We start from the raw sequence: 20,924 nt of genomic DNA, 5'->3' as shown, positions 1-20,924 counted from the left end.
CCAGGAACAGTGTTTAATGAAGGGGAGGAGAGGTGGTGGGGAATGGAATCATGGTGAACAGTTTCAGGGGGCAGTGAAGCTGGGCAGAGAGCAGGGAGACCAGCCATGACATGGCCATGGGACCTTGGCCATGTCACTCCTTTCAAAGCCCAGGCTTGTTCCCTATCTGGAAATGGACATTGTTGACCCTTGAGGTCTCAGAGACTCTCCTGTCCCCACTCTGTGGCTGCCTTTTATGGGAAAGGGCAAGGACATAGCATTAGTGTGGAGTGACAGGGCAGCAGCTGCACCCTCTTGTGACAGCATCCAGCCACAGTGCCCACCTGTGCACACACAGTATGCCACGTCTCAGGCAAACCAAAACCTGACAGGTTTTTCTTCTGTCACTGTTCCCATTTTACAACTAAAAATGTGGCATCCAGGACACAGGGAAGTGAAATCTGCTTCTCAGATGAGATGCAATGCAGTAAGTGCTGGCCTCAGGTTTTCAGCTTAAGCCTCCTCTCATCTGCCTCATTATACTGCAGGAGAGGTGCAGCTTTAGAACAGAGAAAGACAGACTTGGGCAGGGAACATTTAAATTAAACATGGAGATAGACTGTCCTGCATTATTAAGACAATTATGTGTCCTGGGACACCTGGGTGGCTCAGTTGGTTAAGCGTCCAACTCTTCATTTCAGCTCAGGTCATGATCTCACAGTCATGAGATCAAGCCCCATGTGGGGCTCCGAGCTGGCAGTCCAGGGCCTGCTTGGGATTCTTTCTCTCTCCCTCTTTCTCTGCCCCTCTCCCACTTATGCTTTCTCTCTCTCTTAAAATAAATAAACATTTAAAAAAAAAAGACAATTATGTGTCCTAACATCATGTGGGAGGAGGCAGGGAGACAGAATTCCCTGCAACAGGGGCCTCAGCTTGGGGAAGAAGTTCCTGGCTTTGCTGCATTGTCGTCAGCAAGCAGCTGTGCAATGAGGGATGTGCTCATTAGCAGAAGGAGGGGCTGGGGTGATATTTAACACAAAGGGCCCTGGTGGCCTAGAGGGTTTATGCTTCAGTTTGGGTGCCTCCTAAGGCTGGACTCTCCACAAGTGACTCATCCCACAGGACCACCGTCATCCCTATTTTACATGTGGGAATCAGAATTTCAGCAAGATGCAGCAATTTGCTGGCAGGCACAAGGGAGACCTCAATTTTCTGTTTGGCATTGTCTGACTCTGCCCATACCTTTTGTCCTCCCAGTGAGGTTACCAGTTCCAAGACTCATTCATACACCCTAATTGGTAACCAGTGCCCAAGCACACATATCTTCTCTGCAATGTATGCTTTTTTACTTCCTTGTAAATTAAGGTCTGTGCATTAGATTGAACCATTACTGGTTTTGTGGGTCAAATTACTACTAAACTAATACTTTAGGTATCTTATAAAATATTTGATAGAAAAGAAACATTACAAGATGAGATTTAAAATGGGTATCAATAGAAGTTCTGTTTTAACTTGTTTCTGCATGGTGGATCTTGTCGGAGGCCATCATGGGTAGAGTGCTTGTGTATGCATTGGTGTCCACTTGTCACAGGTGGATTATACATGTATATATCAAGGGTAGTGATCAGAAGACTGCTTTTCCTCCTTGGAAAAGATGGATATTTGTCATAGTGCAGTGGGAGCTATAGAGAGACAAAGAGCCAGGGCACCCCTTTCTGTCTTCCTTTTATTCCTTACTTTTCCTCTGCTTTGGCCTGGATGAACCAGGACAGTTGCCAAACAGCATGTAAGAGTGAACCTGACAGGGATTAGGTAACCATACCACCATTGACTTTAAGTCCAGGAGACACGGTGGTGACAGGATCCCCACTCCCAAAACGCCATCTGCAGTGGGGAGGGATATTACTGAAGAGGCTGGCCTGCAAACTTGAATGCCATGGGGCACAGTGAAAAAAACTGTGGTTTAAAGGACAACTAGACTGTCAGTAAAGGAAATCTATTTACTAACCCTAGAGCCTCTGCCAAATGGGCAGGAAACTACTGGAACTCTCTGGGTTGAAGGTGCCAGCGAGAGCCATTTTTTATATTGACTCTCCACCTTGATGAACCCAACAGGAGCAGATTCCAGGGACTCTCACTTGCTAGGGCCACCTCAGCATGCCCAGACCCCTAAGCTACATCAACTCCAGCTGTCTCCCTGAGGGGACCCCAGTACTACACAGCCTGGGCATCACTAGCCTGCACCCACTTCAGCTCCAGCCACTGAGTCAAGGGTGCCCTGATACAGTGAGCTCAGGGACCCCTTCTGGCAGGTGCCCAACCCAGCCATCCTGCTAAGATGCAGTCCCAGTATGTTGTGCTCCAGCACCCCCCCACCCCCCACAGCTGCTCCAGTTCCAGCCAGCCTGCCATAACAGCCCAGTTTGGCATGCCGTGGGACACCCCTGGCATGTGCTCACTCTAGCCCCAGCTGTCTTGCCACACTGGCTTCTATGTAACATGCATTGAGACTGCTCCTTGGCCTGCATCTGATACAGCCATTCCATAAGGGAAACCTCGGTGTGGCCTGGGACCATCTTGTCCTGCACCTGCTCCAGCTCCATCTGGTCTGCAGAAGCTGCCAGACACACACAGTTTACACACAGTCTTTGGTTACCAGTGTGGAGAGGAGTTGGGGGCAAGTGAAATAGACAAAGGGGATTAAGAGGTACACACTTCCAGTTATAAACAAATATGCCATGAGGATGTAATACACAGCACTGTAAATATAGACAATAATATTGTAATAACTTTTTGTGGTAACAGACGTAGACTTAAAGTGTGGGTCATTTTATAATGTACAAAAATAATCATATCACTATGATGTACATCTGAAACTAATACGATATTGTTTGTTGACTATACTTCAATTAAAAAAAAAACATACAGGAGCAGGGATGGTCTTACGCCATCACCAAAGTGTTAACATTCAGCATATAAAAGAATAATGAGCATAGAGTATTAAAAATAAACAATTTACAAAAGAAAATACATGGAATTTTGGGTGGCTTCATTGAGACGAAGAAGTGAAATTTCTTATTGCTTTGCTTTAACAAAGCAGTAAATTTCATTATTCTAAGTTAGAGACTCCATCAATCCAAATGCAAATCAAAGGAAAAGATGGGCTTTCCAGGCCCCAAATTATTGTTGCCATCTACAATTATAGTTCACTTTGCTTCAACAGATGATCATTCTTTGCCTTTCTTCTTCCCAGTATTGACAAACAGTATTTAAAAAGACTAACATCATATTCTAGATGCCACCTTGGTTAACCTGCATGGCAAACAGAACTTGTAATTTTTTTTTCTTTTTAATATAATTTATTGTCAAATTGGTTTCCATACAACACCCAGTTCTCATCCCAACAAGTGCCCTCCTCAATGCCCATCACCCACTTTCCCCTCTCCCCCACCCCCCATCAACTTTCAGTTTGTTCTTAATATTTAAGAAGAACTTGTATTTTTTATTAATGAATTTTAAAGACTTTAAATCTCATTTTTTACACAAATTGGAATCTTCTTGTTAATAGCTTCTGACATCTCCGAGCTTAAAAGTGGAGCCAGTAATCTGGCAAGAATTTGATCAACTGTAAATCACTCATTGATTGTTTGTTGCCTCTTTTCTTGTTCTTTCTAGAGGAACAAAACTGATACTCTGTTTTAAATTGTAAAAGAAAAATTGTGATAAAGCTTAGTAAACAGAAAGAAAAAAATAAAAGAAAAAAATTAAAAAAATAAAAGAAAGTTACCAGAAATTCCACCATCCAGAGATAACTACTCTAAATGTTTGGCAGTATCTCCTTTCTGGTATTTCTCATGCCCTAATATATGCTGCCCTATTTTTAGGCATTCGAGCATTACATGTCACTTAAAATACTGCACCATGTGTATGTACATAAATAAATGTATACATACTGCCCTATTTTTAGGCATTCGAGCCTTACATGTCACTTAAAATACTGCACCATGTCTCTGGATTTAAAAGAAGCATTCATTAGAATTATAAAGAGTTTTTTTTTTTTTTTTATTTATTTGTGTTGATGGGTGGGGGCATATGTGAGTGCGTGTGTGCTTAAGGGAGGGGCAGAGAGAGAGGGAGAATCTCAAACAGCTGGGCAAGCTGTCAGCACAGAGTCCGAGGCTGGGCTTTAAACTCATGAGCCGCCATGAGATCATGGAGCCGAAATCCAGAGTCGGATGCTTAACTGACTGAGCAACCCAGGTGCTCCAGAATTATCAAGAATTAATTGCATTTCCTTTTTTGCTTTCTGAACAAATTTAGCAAACCATGACGGTTTCTGAGTTTTACCTTGGTATTTTATCCTAGATTTGTTTGCTCATAGCACTGAACCAAGCATTGTTAATTTTCACCTCCTAAATGTGTCTACCCATTCTTCTGCATCGCTGTAGCCACAGGCTTTCACCAGCACCTAGCTAGAATGCTAGGTTTCTCTTTTAATAGTGATCACTCTTGACCTCATTTCATTTTCAAATGAGCCCCCTTGTTTTCTGTTCTTCCTTACTAAGCCCATTAAAGGAGGTGTTTTGGGTTTTTTTTGTTTTGTTTTGTTTTGTTTTGTTTTTTACTGGCACCTCAAACAGAATTCATACAAAATCAAACTTTTGATCTTCCCCCTAAGAGTATTTCATCACAATTTTCCACATTTCAGCTTTGGTCCCTTCATCCTTCAGGTTATTCTTGCCAAAATCCCTGACTCCCATCTTCTTCCTATTTCACTCATGACTGTAAGCAAGTCTTTTTTCTACCTCCTGGACCAAGCCACCATCATCTTTTGCTTGAGTTACTGTAGTAGCCCCATACTAAATACCCTCCTTGCTTCTACCCTTCCCCACCTTCCCTTGCTCCAACCCAGCCTCTGCCCCTCCCCCACCCAGTCTCCTCTTCAGGCCTCCATGGCTTTCTATCTCACTCACAGTCAAAATCAGTAATGGCTCACCAGCCTCTTTATGATCTTTCCCTATCATTTCTGACATAATCTCATTACTTTCCTCCTTGCTTACTTCTCACCAGTCCACACTGGACTTCTCCCTGTTTCCCCAGAAGCCAGCACATTTCTGCCCCAGAGATTTTGCACTTGCTAGTTCTTCTGTCTGTGATACTCATTCCCCAGTTGTCTGTGTGGCTGACCCCTCACCCTCTTTAGATCTTCACTTAAATGTTGTCTTTTCCATGATTATTTCTGTGACTTCCTCATGAAAAGCAGAGTTTACTCCTTTTTCTTGGCCAGGCCCTCCATTTTCTGCCTTATTTTTTCCCCCATAATAATTCTTCTCAAACAACATACCATATATTGTACTTACTTTTTTAATTGTCTGTATTCTCCCACTCAAATGTTAGCTCCATGAGAGCAAGAGTTTTTGCTTATATTCTCTATGACTTTACAGTGTCTAGAATAATGCCTGATATTTAGGTGCTGAATAAATATTTGTTGAATGAGAAAGGAAGGAGGGAAGGAAGGGAGAGAGGGAGGGAGGAAGGAGGAGAAAGGAAGGAAGGAAGGAAGGAAGGAAGGAAGGAAGGAAGGAAGGAAGGAAGGAAGTTTCTCTTTTCCTAAGGTGAAGGAAGGTATGAAGGAGGGGAGGGAGGGAAGGAAGGTGGGAGGGAAGGAAGGAGGGAGGGAAGGAAGGAGGGAGGGAGGGAGAGAGAGAGAGAGAGAGAGAGAGAGAGTTTCTCTTTTCCTAAGGTGAAAATAGCCTTGGAGAAGTCAGGTGACAGTGTACTTCCTAAAGGCCAATTTATTTAGCAGTTGTTTTTCGCTTCTCTGTAAGACCCACCAAATAATAAAAAGTTAGGGAAAATTAGTGTGCCACTAGGAGGGAGAAAACACTTTTACTAGTTAATTATCAGTTGCAAACTTCATCTGCCCTTTCATTTATAAAACTGCTTCATTGAGGTACAATCGACACACAATAAACTGTACATATTGAAAATGGAGAGTTTGATGAGTTTTACATACGTATACACTAGAGTGTCACCACAGCCAAGTTCATGAACATATCCATCACCCCTAAAAGTTTGTAAAGCTTCTCTCCCAGCCTTCTCTGAGCTCCTGGGCAACCATTGATCTTTCAGTCACTTTATTTTGGATTTTCCAGAGATTTGTAGTATGTACTTTTTTCATCTGGCCTTTTTCTCTTGGCACAAACATTTTGAGATTCATCTAAGTTGTTATGTATTAGTAATTTGTTTCTTTTCATTGCTAGTAATACTCTTTTATGTAGCTATATCTCAGCTGTTTATGTCCATAATTCATCCATTGATAGGCATTTGGATTGTTTACAGTTTTTGGCTGTTAACAAATAAAGGTGCTATGAAAATTCATGTATAGGTCTTTGTATGGAAATAAGCTTTAATTTCTCTTAGATAAATAAAATACCCAGGAGTGGAATAGCTGGGTTGTATGATAGGTTAGCTTTCTTTTTTTTTTTTTTAAGTAGGCTTAACACCTTTGAAGCCCAGTACAGGGGTTGAACTCACAACCCTGAGATCAAGATCTGAAGTGAGATCAAGACACGCTTACCTGACTGAACCACCCAGGTGCTCCCTTTCGGGCATATTTTGTAGTTTTCAATATGTAAGTCTTTCAACTCCTTGGTTAAATTTTTTAGCAGATATTTTATCTTTCTAAATGTTATTGTAAATGAAATAGCTTTATTAATTTTCTTTCCAGAATGTTACAAAGTCCAGTCTTTGTATTTAATGGATTGAAATAGCTGATTTTTGTGTATTGATCTTGTATCCTGCAACTTTGCTGAATTTATTAACTCTAGTACCATTCTTGAGGATTCATGAGACTTTATATAGCATCATATCAAATGTCAATTTCTTAGTAGATATAGAGTGATCAGGTTATCTGTTTCTTCCTCAGTAAACATTGGTAGTTGTGTCTTTTAAGGAATTTTTCCTTTTTCATCCAATTTGTTGAGTTTATTGGCAATGTTTGCTCATAGCTTTAATAGTGGTAATTAGAGCCTTTTCTCTCTCTCTCTCTCTCTCTCAATCTCTCTCTCTGTCTCCCTCTGTTTTTCCTTTATCAGCCTGGCTAGAGATTTATCAGTTTTATCAATGTTCTCTGAGAGAAGGCTTTTGATTTCATTGATTTTCTCTATTGTTTTTCTGTTTTCTGTGTCATTTATTTCCAATTTGAACTTCATCATCTTGTTTTATGTTGAATTTAGTTTATTCTTTTTTTCTAATTCCTTAATGTTAAATCTGAGGTCATTGACTTGAGACCATTCATTTCTAATGCATGAATTTAGTGCTATAAATTTCCCCCTATGTTCTGCTTTAATGTAATCCCACATATTTGTGTGCTCACTTTCATTCAGTTCAAAACACTTTCTCATTTCCTTTTTGAATTCTTTTTGACCCATAAGTTATTTAGAAATGTGTTATTTCGTTTACAAATATTTGGGTGTTTTCCAGAGATCTTTGTTATTGATTTCTAATTTAATTCCATAGTGGTCAGAGAATATATTTTATATGACTTGAACTGTGTTAAATTTATTTATACTTATTACCTAGAATATGGTCCCTCTTAATGGCTTTTTTGAGAAGAGTAGAAATTTTGCTTTTCTTGGGTAGAATGTTCTATAAATGTCAAGCATTTGTTGTAGATGGTATTAAGTCTTTTATGTCCTTGCTAATTTCTTGTTGATGGTGTTAAGTCTTCTATGTCCTTACTAACTTTATTCCAGTTTATTCTATGAATTACTGAAAAGGGCTATTGAAACCTCTGAATATAATTGTGGATTTGTCTATTTCTCTTTGCAGATCTATAAATTTTGCTTCATTTATTTTGAAGCTTCATTGTTTGGGTCATTATGGCTCCTCTATCACTATGATATGACCTTATACCCTGGCAGTATTGTTTGAGCTGAGATTTATTCTGTCTACTCCAGCTTTCTTTGGACTACTTTTAACATCTTCACCTTTTATTTTTAACCTGTGTGACTTTATTTTTGAAGTCTGTTTTTTATAAGCAACAGATAGTTAGGTCTTGCCTTTTTCCCCCCTTAATCCTTTTTGACAATCTCTGCCTTTTAACTGGGATGTTTAAAGCTTTTGCATTTAATGTGATTACTGACATGGTTAAGTTTAGTATAATCTTGATATTTGTTTCCTCATCTTCTCTTTTTCATCTTTTTCTGTTCTCTTCTTTGTCTAATTGGCTACAATTCTTTGTTTTGCTACTTTAGTAGTTCCTTCAGGGTTTATAGTATAAATCTTTAACTTACCACAGCCTATCTCAAGTGATATTCAACTTCACCTATAATAAAAGAACTTTGCAGTAGTATACTTCCATTTCTTTTCTTGAAGCCTTACAACCTTTGTACTATTTTACATGTGTGTGTTAAACACCACAATGCCTTGCTATCTTTTTGTATTTACACATTTATTAAAGAGATTTATATAATAAAAAAAATCTTGGTATTCACCCATGTAATTAACATTTTCTGTGCTCCTCATTATTTTGTCTAGAGCCAAATATCCAAATGATAACATTTTCCTTCTGTCCAAAGAGCTTTTAATATTTCTTGATAGTGTGGTTATGTTGGTGATGATTTCTTTTTCAGCTTTTGTGTCTATGAAAACATCTTTATTTTGCTTTTATTTTTGAAATATATCTATACTGTGTACAAATTGTATTTGACAGTATCTTGTCTTTCAGGGCTTTGAAGATGTTGCATTGCCTGTCTTTTTGTTTACATTATTTCTAATGAGAAGTCTGTGACCATCCTTATTTTCATAACTGTGTATATAAAACAACTTTTCTTAAGATATTTTTCTTAAGTTGTTGGTTTTGAGCTAATTGATTATGATATGACATTGTAATTTTCTTCATCATTTTGAGGCTTGGAATTCTTGGATCTGCAGGTTTATGGCTTTCATTAAGTTTGGAAGCTTTTTAGCTAGAACTATTCATAATTTTTTTTTCATACCTTTTCTCTCCTTTTCTAACTCCAAGTACTTAAGTATTAAGTTGCCTCTTGAAGTTATCCCACAATTCACTGATGTTCTTTTCCTTTTTTTTTTTTTAAGTTTATTTATTTATTTTGAGACAGAGAGGGAGAGATAGTGTGCAAACAGGGGAGGGGCACAGAGATGGGGAAGGGGAGAGAGAGAGAAAGAGAGGGAGAGAGAGAGAAAGAGAGGGAGAGAGAGAGAGAATCCGAAGTAGTCTCCACACTGTCAGCACAAGCCCCATGTGGGACTCAAACTCACCAATCATGACATTGTTACCTGAGGTGAAATCAAGAGTCAGACACTTAACATACTGAAGCATCCAGGTTCCCTTGTTCTTTTCTTTATTGATTCTTTGCTCTCTGTGTATTTCAGTTTGGATAGTTTCTGTTGCTGTCTTTCAAGTTCACTGTCTTTTCTTTTGAAATTACTACTCTGGTATTCATCTCATCTGGTTTATTTTTCATCTCAGACATTATAGATTTTATATCTAGAAGTTCATTTGAGCCCCTTTTTTATAACTTCCCTGTCTCTACTTAAGTTTTGATCATAGGAAATCTAGTTATAATTACTATTTTAATGTCCTTTTCTGATAATTCTAACATCTGTGTCTCTTTTCAATCAATTTTAACTGATTTATTAATTTTTCTCAGGCTCTTATTTTCCTGTCAGATATTTGGATTTTACATTATTGGGTGCTGCCTATTTTCATGTTTCTAAATATTCTGAAACTTGAGCTTCACTTAAGTAACTGGAAATTGTTTGATTTGTTAGGTGTAATCAAAGCAGTGCTCATGTAGAGCTAATTATTCTCCCTTTCTGAGTGCTCTACCAGCGTTCATGGATTATGGCTTCTTCTGTTCCTGCTTCGAACAGACACTGTTGCAGGATATGTGTGAGCCCTGAATACAGCTCCCTCTAATCCTTTCAGGTTGTGCTTTCCCTTCTTCAGTAGCTCTGTCATATGCATATGTCTGTCATCTTTGGTGGATACTCGAGGGGGACCTTCTACATGTTCCCAGGGTTCTCGGTGCACTTCTGTCTTCTCTGGGACTCTATACTGAAAACTCTAGCTCTTGTTCTTGTATTCTCAAGTGAAGGTCCTTCACTGAAAAAACCAACCAGCTGTGTTTCCCCATCCTCTGTCATGGCCTAAAAAGCCTTCCAAAGCACTAATGTGGGGCAAATGTAGGGCTCACATCCTTTGTTTTCTCTCTTAGGTGTTACTATCCAAATGTTCAGTGTCTTGAATGTCTTTCTTTATATATTTTGTCTGTTTGTTATTTCTCACTGTAGATTAAGTCCAGCCTCTGTTACTATTTGCCAGTAGCAGAAGTCCTGAACTGTACATTTTAAAATCTCCCTCCTTGTTGAGAATGCTTTTCCCATGAATATTGTACTTGTCTTTCAACTCACTTAGTTATGCATGCTCAACCTCTTCTCCTGAACAAGGCACTTAGTTCTGCAAGGAGAATGCTCATCCATGATGAGGATGGCCCCTGCCTTCACAACACTTAGTCACAGGGGAGTGTTAAGATAAGTACATGGACTGCTTTAATCCAAACAGGAGTTAGTAAGACTCTTAGCAGTTTGGTGGACAAGAACTCAGAAGTTAAGGATAGAAGGAAATCATTTCATATAGAAGATGATATTTAAGAGTGATGACTCTTGTTTAGACCCTTACATTAGTATAAAAAAACTTCAAATTTGAATAGTACTTTAAAATTGGTGGAGATTGACACCCACTAATTCTCTCTTTTTTTTTTTTAATATTTTTTTAACGTTTAATTATTGAGAGACAGAGAGAGACAGAGCATGAGTATGGGAGGGGCAGAGAGAGGGAGAGACAAAGAATCTGAAACAAGCTACAGGCTCTGAGCTGTCAGCACAGAGCCCAATGCAGAGCTCAAACTCACAAACCACGAGATCATGACCTTAGTTGAAGTCGGACGCTTAACCAACTGAGCCGCCCAGGTGCCCCTCATTATTTCTCTTAAGGAGATAATATGGACTTTGCAACACTTGAAGGAAGCTCCCCTGGCATAGGATGCAGCTTGAATTAAGGATAGGGTGTCAAGAAAGCCTTGGATGTGTTCAGAAAAAGTTGAGTTCTCTGGGTGGATTAACATACAGATTCAAGATGGCTGTCAGCAAAAATTCTGGAGAAAAAGTCATTTGGGGGCCATTTTTTTAAGGTAGTGTATGACAGGTAGAGGCATTTATACTTCCTTTCTTAGGGAGCAGGAGTCACTGAAAGAAGCATGGGACCAAAATGATAGAAGCCATGTTTTCTCTAATTAACCTAGAAACCAGAATGGGAGTACAAAGAGAATAAAAGTGAGGAAACAGAAGTGTATTTCAAAAGCTATCTCTTCTTCCCTCTTCTTGAGCTTTCTTCTTGAACCCCTGTCATTTATCTTTTTGTCTTGAAACACAGAGAAAAGGATTTGAGTGTAAGCAGTCAATACTTCTAAGTGGCAGCCATTACAGTTTCTTTTTATAAAGTAAAACAAGACAATTGTTGCTCCTGAGGTCATAATTAGTATATATGATCACTCTCCTCTGCCACCTATTTCATATTCCCTTCACCTCAACCAGCTGCTGGTTGGTCTAGGTCTGCTCTGTGGAGTGACCAAGACCTTTGTTTCCAGTGAGCTTCTGGTCACTGGGTCCTTGTTGGCTATGGTTGCTGCAGTTCCACTTTCATTGTCACCAGTTACAGAAGCACCAGTGATGCCATAGCAAATTCTGTAAATTTCAAACCTGCTTCTCCCTGTCCCAGTGATATACTGGCAACCCTCTCTATTCGTGATACTTATGAATGTTCTTTTCCTGTTGGTGTTCTGGCATGAGGAGCCTATGATAGGTAGCAGCCGTAGCTTTAGCTTAATGGAATGGTTTTCTTTTTTTTGTAATGTTTTATTCATTTTCTGTGTGAGAGAGAGAGAGAGAGAGAGAGAGAGAGAGCGCGTGCAGAGGAAGGAGCAGAGAGAGAGAGGGAGACACAGAATCCAAAGCAGGCTCTACGGCCCGGAGCCTGACGTGGGGCTTGAGCTCACGAACCATGAGATCATGACCTGAACTGTAGTCAGATGTTTAACTGACTGAGCCACCCAGGCACCCCAATGGGATGGTTTTCTGGTGGAAACTTATTTCACCCTACCGCTATTCTCTTCCTCCAGGAACCAGGACTTCTTGTCCACTATAGCCTAAAGGTGAAGGGATAAGAAGCACTAATTCCCCATGATAGTCCCTGGGAGTGATAAGAGGGGCTGTTCTACTCCCACATCTTTTTAACTTCAATAGATAATGCCAGTCATCCAAAGTAGTTGAACTCAATAGCAGTGTGTGAGAGTTAACTTAGTACTAGTTCCTCATCAGTATTCGGTACTTTATTTCTTGTAGTCATTCTGATGGGTCAAGGTATCTCACTATGGTTTAATTTGTATTTTTCTTTACCAAGGATATTGAACACCTTTTAATTTTTTTTTCTCACATAGATACATGATACATAATAACATCTCTATTCAAATCCTTTGTCTAATTTTCTCCTAGGTTAGCTGTCTTTTTGTAATTATTTTCTAGGAGTTCTGCATATATAGTCTTAACAAATCCCCAGGCAGATATTTTCTTCCATTCTATGACTTGCCTTTCCACCCTTTTTTATGGTGTCTTTTGATGAAAGTAAGTCATAAATATCTCTATAAGATAATATATTGGTCTTTTTCTTTATGACTAATTCCTCTGAAATTCCATTTAATAAATCTTGCCTTATTCTGGTATCATGAAGATATTCTCCTATAATTTTCTAAAAGCTTTGTTGTTTTACCTTTCACAGTTACAGACACAGTCTATCTGGAATTGATTTTTATAGATGAGAGGTAGGATCAGGTTTCATTCCCTTTTTCCATATGAATGCCCAATTGTCCCAAAATCAGTTACTAAAAAGATATCCTTTTCCTAGAATCATGCCACATTATCATAAATTAGATGACCATATATTCCTGGCTCTGTTTTGAGGCCCCCTTATTCTGTTCTGTTCATTTGTCTAACCTCACACCAGTACTACAGTTTTAACTATTTTGGATTTCTGATTAACTCTTCATACATGGTAGAGATCTTCCTCTCACTTTGTTCTTCTTTTCAAGAGCATCAACTATTCTTGGCTTTCCATGTTTTTTTGGACTGAACTTTTCTAGTTCCCAAAGATGTTGGGATTCATTTTTAAGTTTATTTATTTGTTTTGAGAGAGAGAGAGAGAGAGAGGAGGGACTTAGAGAGAGGAAGAGAGAGAATCTCAAGCAGGCTGGCTCTGTGCTGTCAGTGTGGAGCCCAATGCAGGGCTTATCTCATGAACTATGAGATCATGACCTGAGTCAAAACCAAAAGTCAGATGCTTAACCAACTGAACCACCGGGCTCCCCAAGATGTTGGGATTTTTATTGTGATCACATTGAATATATAAATAAGTTTGGAGAGAAAGTAATTGATAGTTATAATTTTGAGCCTTCTAATTCATAAATACATATTTCTCGCCTTAATTATATATCCTTTAATCTCTCTCAATAATACTTTGTAATTTCAGCATAGAGAACTTGCACATTCTTGTTAGATTTATTTCTACAAAATGATTTTATAAGCTTGTTACAGTGTGTTTATAAATGTAATATGTATGCACATTTATAAAGTAGTAAAGTCAGTACACACACATATTTGTATGTATATGCATATATATGTTTGTGTATGAAATCTGTAGAAATACAGTAGATGATCTTGTATCCAGAAATCTAGACCCAGTTATTAATTCTAACAAATGTTCTGAAGATTATTTTAGATTTTCTATGCATATAATCATTTTGTTTGCAAGTGATGATAGCATTGTTCTACCTTTTCAATTATTATACTTTTGGTTCTTTTTTCTTACCCAGTTGCAATGGCAAAGGGCTCCAATCCAGTCTTTAATAGAAATAGTGATGGCAGATATTCTGTCCCTGATACCAATCTTAAGGGGAAAATTTGAACATTTTACTATTATATGTATTTTATTAGGCTATTGCTGAATACATTTTGCAGACTAAGGATGATCCTTTTTTTTTTTTTTTCTCTCTTTTCTTTTTCTTTTCCCCTAGCAAGGAAGCATAATCATAAACAGATGTTGAATTGTATCAAATGTGTTTTCTGCTTCGGTCGAGATGATTATATGATTTTTTTTTTCTCCTTTTGGACTAATGTTGATGATTATACTGATTTTTCTAATGCTATTACCAACTTTGATTTCTTGGACTATATGCACTTTCAGATGTATTATCTTTTAATATATAGTTGGGTTTAGTTGCTAATGTTTTATTAAGAACATTTTTATAAATAAGATAGGCTTGTAGTTTTCTGTTTTTATAATGTGTTTGTTGGGTTTTGGTATCAAGCTGATATTGGCTTCATAATATAGGTTAGGAAGTTTTCGTTCTAATCACTAGAAGAGTTTCTTGAGTGTTACTTTTTCCTGAACTATTGAGTAAAGTTCGTGGGTAAAACCATCTGAATTTTCTTTGTGGAAAGATTTAAATGATCTTTCAGTGTATTTAATATTAAATAAATATAATGTGTATTTTTCTACTATAAATTTTAGTACTTTGCATTTTTCTAGTAATCTGTTCTTTTCATTTAAATTTTCAAACTTACTGGGGCGCCTGGGTTGCTCAGTCAGTTAAGCATCTGACTCTGCTAAGCTCATGATTTCATGGTTGGTGAGCTCAAGCCCCACTCCAGGTGAGTGCGAACCCTGCTTTGGGTGACCAGGAATCCCACTTCTCTCTCTCTCCCCCACCCCTCCCCTTGTGGGATTCTCACCCCTCCCTGCCCCTCGCTCACTTGTGCCCACTTTCTCTCAAAAAAAAAAAAAAATTATTTTCCCATTTGCAACTATGTGGATGGAACTAGAGGGTATTATGTTAAATGAAATTAGTCACAGAAAGACAAATATCACATGATTTCACTCATATGAGGACTTTAAGACACAGAACAGATGAACACGAGGGAAGGGAAGCAAAAATAATATAAAAACAGGGAGGGGGACAAAACATAAGAGACTCTTAAATATGGAGAACAAACAGAGGGTTACTTAGAGGGGTTGTGGGAGGGGGGATGGGCTAAATGGATAAGGGACATTAAGGGATCTACTCTTGAAATCATTGTTGCACTATATGCTAACTAACTCAGATGTAAATTTAAAAAAATGAAATAAAATAAATAAAAGCAAGTTAATATTTAAAAAATTTATTTTCAAATTTATTGTCATATAGTTATCCATATAATACTTTTATTGGTAGTGGTATCCTCTTTTTTATTCCAGTTATTCATCATTTGTACTCATTTTTTTCAAGCTCAGTCTTTCTAGGGTGGGTTATTATATTTGTATCTTTTTCTTTTTTCTTTTTTTTTTTTTGGCTATTCCTTTAACTTTTTTCAGATTTCATTTACTGTTTTCTAATTTTTGAAATGGATGCCTAGCTCATTAAATTTATATTTTAATATTTAATATGTGCAAATAGGCTCTTAATTTTCCTGAAAAGAAACTATCTGACAAATTTTGAAACATATTGTATATTTAATACCGTTTTGTTAAATATATGTCCCAATTTCTCTTGTGACTTTTTTCTCTGACCGATTGGTCATTTAGAATTATAATCCATAATTTCAAAGCAAATGGGTTTTTTAAAAAGAACTTTCTTCTTATTTTTAATTATGATGTAATTAAATTCTATATGAGCTATGGTTTTGAAATTTGTTATTACTTGCTTTATGGCTCAGAATATGATCCATAGTTTTAAATGTTGTGAGTGCCCTTGAAAAGACTATAGTTGGTGAATACAGTTTTTTATATATGTCCATCAGGATAAATATGTTAATAGTGATGTTCAAATTTTCTGTACCTTCCTGGGTTTTTTGACCGTTTGTTCTATCAAATACTGAGAAAGGAATGTTAAAATGCCCTGATTAAGATTGTGGATTTGTTTATGTCTCCTGTTTCTGTTGATTTTTGCAATATATAATTTGAAATTTTGTTATTAGAAATATGTAAATTAAGAATTATTTTTATTTTCCTAATGTATCAAACTTTTTGTCATTTCATATTAACCCTTTTTATATATAGAAAAGCTTTTGGATTTAAAATTACTTTGTCTAATGTTAATACAGCCTTCTTTTTGTTAATCTTTGTCAGATAAGCCCTTTTCATCTTTTCACATTGTTCTCTGGTATCTACATGTTTTTAGGTCTTATTTCTTATAAACATATTGTTGAGTTTTGTTTTTTTTTAATTCTGTTGGATAATCTTTTTATTTTCAGTAAATTATTTTACTTTATTTACTTTTAATGTTAATATTGGTATATTTGAGTATGAAGCTTTCATCTTTCATTTTTATTTGTTCTGCCTGGCTTGGTTTCCTTTTGCCCTCCATGTTTGCCTTCTTTTAGATTGAGAGTTTTTATTCTTTCTTCGTTTGGTTTGACGGTTATACATTTCTTTATTCTCATTTTAGTTAATGTTAGAGATTACAGCATGCATCTTTGACTTATCAGTATTTAATATGGGTTGATTTTTAATTATTTGCTTGGATGATACAAGCGTTTTTATTTTTAAAAATTTCCTTTTATTCCCTCCTTATATACTCTTGTTGTCATGTGTTATAATTATACCTGTTTATGAATCCCCTTAGACATCATCATTTTTCAATACAGTTAACATGCATTCATATTTACTCTGATATATGCCATTTTTGTTGCTCTTCATTCTTTTCTACTTCTTACCCTGTCATTAGGGCCATTTTTTCCTTGTCTTTGGAGAACACTATTTATAGTCTTTTGTTTTTAGCAGTTAGTTCTGGTCTGTCGGTAACAAATGCTGTCAATTTCCTTTTAAGATTTTTATCTTTTTTGGTTTTCAGCATTTTTACATCATGTGCTTAGGTATAATTTTCTTCTGTTTATCCAGTTTCAGGTTTTTGGATCTGTGGATAAGTGCTTTTTCATGGGATTCACTTAACTTGTCAGCTGTTACTTCTTCAGATACAGCTCCTGCATAATTCTTTCTCTTCTTTTCTTCTGGGGCTCTAGTAACACACATTCTAGCCCTTCCTCCCTGTCTTCTCTGTCTCTTACCCTCTCTGCTGTGTTTGCCGCCTTTTGGTTTCCTTGTGCTTTATTCTGAACAATTTTTCTCACCTTTCTTCTGGCTTACTAATTTTTTTTCTTCAGGTTACCAAATCTGTTATCAAACGGTTATTCATTGAGCCTTTCGATTGAATTTTTTTTTCAGGTCTAATTTTTTTTTTCTTGTTTGCTTGTTTTCAAATTTGTTAGGTCACGTTTTAAGGTTTCTACCTCTTCCAAAATATCTGTCTTGTCTTTAGTTTCATGATCATGGCAAGCATGGTAACTTACAAGTTCCTGTGAGCCTATTCCTATTCTTGTTTTTGTTGGTTCTTTTTGCATGATGCCTATCTCCTCTTGTACCTGGTTGTCTTTGAGTATGCATATGAAATTATACTTGGAAATTAGCTTTTCATAAATAATTTGAAGCCTAGGATTACATTTTTTTTTTTTTTTATCAAGAAAGGACTTGTGTTTGCTTTGTCCAGTATTTGAAGGTTCTAGCAATCCAGAATTGCTTTAATCCGATTTTAGGGGTTGAGATTTTTCTGGGCCACTCAATTGACTTTAAGCTGGGTGGCAGTTTCTACAAAGGCTCACTTTTCCAGTTCACTCTTTCTTTGGGTTTCAGTTCTTCATGGTCCCATAAAAAGGCATAGCTGTTTATCAGGCCCTTCTGTTGGTAAGTTCAATGGGAAGCAGAATAATAACCTATCAAAGATGTCTGTGTCTTAATTCCTTGAACCTGAGAATGGGTAGTGTTATATGACAAAGGGAAATTAAGATTGCAAATATAATTAAGGTGGTTAATCAGCTGTCCTTGAGGTAGAGAGATTATTCCTAATTATCCTGAATTATTAGAGGTGAGTTTAGTGTCATCACAGGGGGCCTTCTAAGTGAAAGAGGGAGGCAGGAGAAAGAGTACACAGTGATGGAGTGTGAGAAGAACTTGGTTTCACTACTGTTGACTTGAAAATGGAAGGAAGCCATAAGTCAAGAAATATGGGTAGCTTCTGGAAGCTGTAAAAAGCATGGCAATGGATTTTCTCCTGAAACCTCCAGAAGAAACACAGCCCTGCTGAAGCTTTGTTTTTAGCTCAGTGATACCTGTTGTTTTTAGCTCAGTGATACCTGTTTCCAGCCTTTGACCTCCAGAACTGTAACATGTTACAGTGTATTGTTTTGAGCTACCAAGTTTGTGGTAACTTGTTATGGCAGCAATAGGAAAGTATTTCAGGTTTTTTTTTTTTTAATGTTTATTTATTTGTGAGAGAGACACAGAGTGTGAGTGGGGGAGGGGCAGAGAGAGAGGGAGACACAGAATCTAAAGCAAGCTCCAGGCTCTGAGCTGTCAGCACAGAGCCTGACACGGGGCTCAAACTCACAAACCGTGAGATCATGACCTGGGCCAAAGTCAGACACTTAACCAACTGAGCTACCCAGGTGTCCCGTATTTAAGGTTCTAAACTCCAACATTCATTCCTCTAGTTATGCTCAGTTTCTCAACTACCTCTTTAAGAAAATCCTATACAAGAAAAGAGGCCCCAAAGACCAATCTCAAATCCCTGGACTTTTTGTCTTCACTAGATCTTGGTTTGACTATTCTTCACCTTCTTGTAAAATCTCTGGTACAAATCGCTGGTACCTTTGGGCATGTGTTTTTAATATTTCCCTAATGTTTCTTTTTCCCTTCAGCTTGATGTTTGGTCCCAATTGCCTAGTCCTTAATAATGGAGAATTTTCCTTTTGAATCTGATGACTGAGCTAGTCTGGTTGTGCTTCAGAATTCACAATCCTGCTGCCATTTTGGTCTCAGACTCATTCCCAAGTTAGTGCAAGAGTTTCTTCACTGACTTGTTTTTTAAGTTCTCCATCCTGATTTTACTCTAACACTAGAATTACGACTTTTTTCCTACGTGGGTACATTGGGACCTGACCTCAGAGGCCACTTCATTGTAGATGTCTCTCGTTCTTTCTGTGCCGCCTAGTGAGAAGAGAGCACCGTATCTCCAGCTAGGATATCTGTCCAGTGATCCCCAAAACTTGACAGGTTTATACCCACAGCCCTGTCTTTGCTCACTCCTTCATACCCACCTGTAGTGATGGAAGAGGGAGAAGTTCATGGCTGTGAAGCAGACAGGTTGACTTGTAACCTGGCAGTGCAAATTAACTCAGCAGCATTGCTGTAGACATGTTTCATACAGTGGCACCTTGTTGGATTAAGTACAGATTCTTTACAGAGGGCTATTTTAAAATATAGCTCTCATTTAGGTTTTGAAGTTGGTTTCTATAAAACAACTCGTGTTGCTTTCTGTCTGCATAGCCTGTCCTTATATACTCTTAACACATTTGATAAAAGAAAAAGCAGGGCTCTGCTGGCAATCACAGCCCATGAAGGCAGCACGACGGAAGGAAAGGCTTTTGATTTTGAGAATTTAGGCTCAAACCCAGCACTCTGGGCCTTTGAATTTTGCTACCATCTAAACTAAAGCTTGGAGACTTTTTGACTATGAAACAGCAAGGAGGCAAGGGAACAAAGGATGAAAAGGCAGGGAAACTAAGGGCGGGGTTGCTCCTGCGTTTTCAAGTCTGAGTCAACAGGGCAAGGCTGGCTTTCTATTTTCAAACAAAGAGAGGTCCACCTGATCCTTGTTCTTAGGACAGGAAAATTTGCAATTAGAAAAAGAAAGCACCCACCTAGATACCCCTTGATCAGTTTTTCTATGAGCTGTCAAAGGCTTTGAGCTTCCAAAGCCTCCTGTAAGGCCGGCTAAAGCCCTTATGCCCCTCCCATGGTCCTGGCCAGCTTGGTTTCCCTGGAGATAACTGTGACATCAGGAAGGAGTGTGGGCCTCACATAAACCATCAGGGCTGGACTACATGCCATCCAGTGCTTTGTTGCGGCTGCAGCACCAACATATTTAAGCATTTGTATGTTCAGGACACATTAGATAATACAGTCACAACTATTGCAACTGTAAATTAAATAGTTATTTAAATGTGTTTTCTGATCATTTGTATTTGGGCATACACTCCCAGTGAGACAAAAGTTTACTTTGATTTAAGGCTCCTTACATGTTTGATGTCTTCTGCAACCGTACCAGAATGCCTACAATTTCATTCAGGTTTTGACTGATTGATTGATTGATTGAGTACTGACTATGTGTCAAGGGACACCTGGGTGAACAAGGCAGACTATTTCCTATTTCAGGTTAACTATGAGAAAATATTGATTTGGTAATACAGTCTTTGCAGTGAATAAGTACATTTTCATTTATTTGTTCATTTGTTCATGCAGTATTGGTCTATTTGCCCTTTGAATTCCCACAGCACTAAAAGTCATATGGTAAATACAAATTGGATTAAAAATGCAAAACAGAGGCACCTGGGTGGCTCAGTCAGTTGAGTATCCGACTCTCGATTTCAGCTCAGGTCATGATCTCATGGTTCATGGGATTGAGCCCTACCTCGGGCTCTGCATTGACAGCATAGTGCTTGCTTGGGATTCTCTCTCTTCCCCTCTCTCTCTGCCCCTCCCCCACTCTCGCTTTCTCACAAAATAAATAAATAAACTTAAAAAATGCAAAACAAAAGAGTTGGAGTGATTATTCCAATAATTTATGTTAAAATGCTTTGCCTAAATTCAGATATTGTTCACCCTTTGTTAATAAATAAGCTGATAGAGACTGACAAAATTCTTTTATATTGCTACTAAGTGAAATGCACTTGCACCAAAGAGGGACTATGCTTCTGAAACACAGAGAAACCCCACA

At 37.8% G+C, this 20,924-nt stretch overlaps 1 protein-coding gene and 1 long non-coding RNA gene across 4 annotated transcripts in view; one reads left to right on the top strand and one right to left on the bottom strand.

Moving 5' to 3' along the window:
• The window catches only part of ATP10A (ATPase phospholipid transporting 10A (putative)), a 198,367-nt gene that overhangs the window by 111,263 nt on the left and 66,180 nt on the right, over positions 1-20,924 (top strand). The gene's annotated exons all lie outside the window — the stretch shown is intronic.
• LOC123582628 lies at positions 1,246-19,912 on the bottom strand. Its single transcript, XR_006704489.1, has 3 exons — positions 19,849-19,912; positions 19,246-19,361; positions 1,246-3,291 (listed from the first exon to the last, which is right to left on the bottom strand). It is a non-coding gene; the product is annotated as an uncharacterized LOC123582628 (long non-coding RNA).

The sequence above is a fragment of the Leopardus geoffroyi genome, chromosome B3, assembly GCF_018350155.1.
Source record: "Leopardus geoffroyi isolate Oge1 chromosome B3, O.geoffroyi_Oge1_pat1.0, whole genome shotgun sequence".
NCBI lineage: Eukaryota > Metazoa > Chordata > Mammalia > Carnivora > Felidae > Leopardus > Leopardus geoffroyi.
This window is presented reverse-complemented; position numbering and strand designations above follow the sequence as displayed.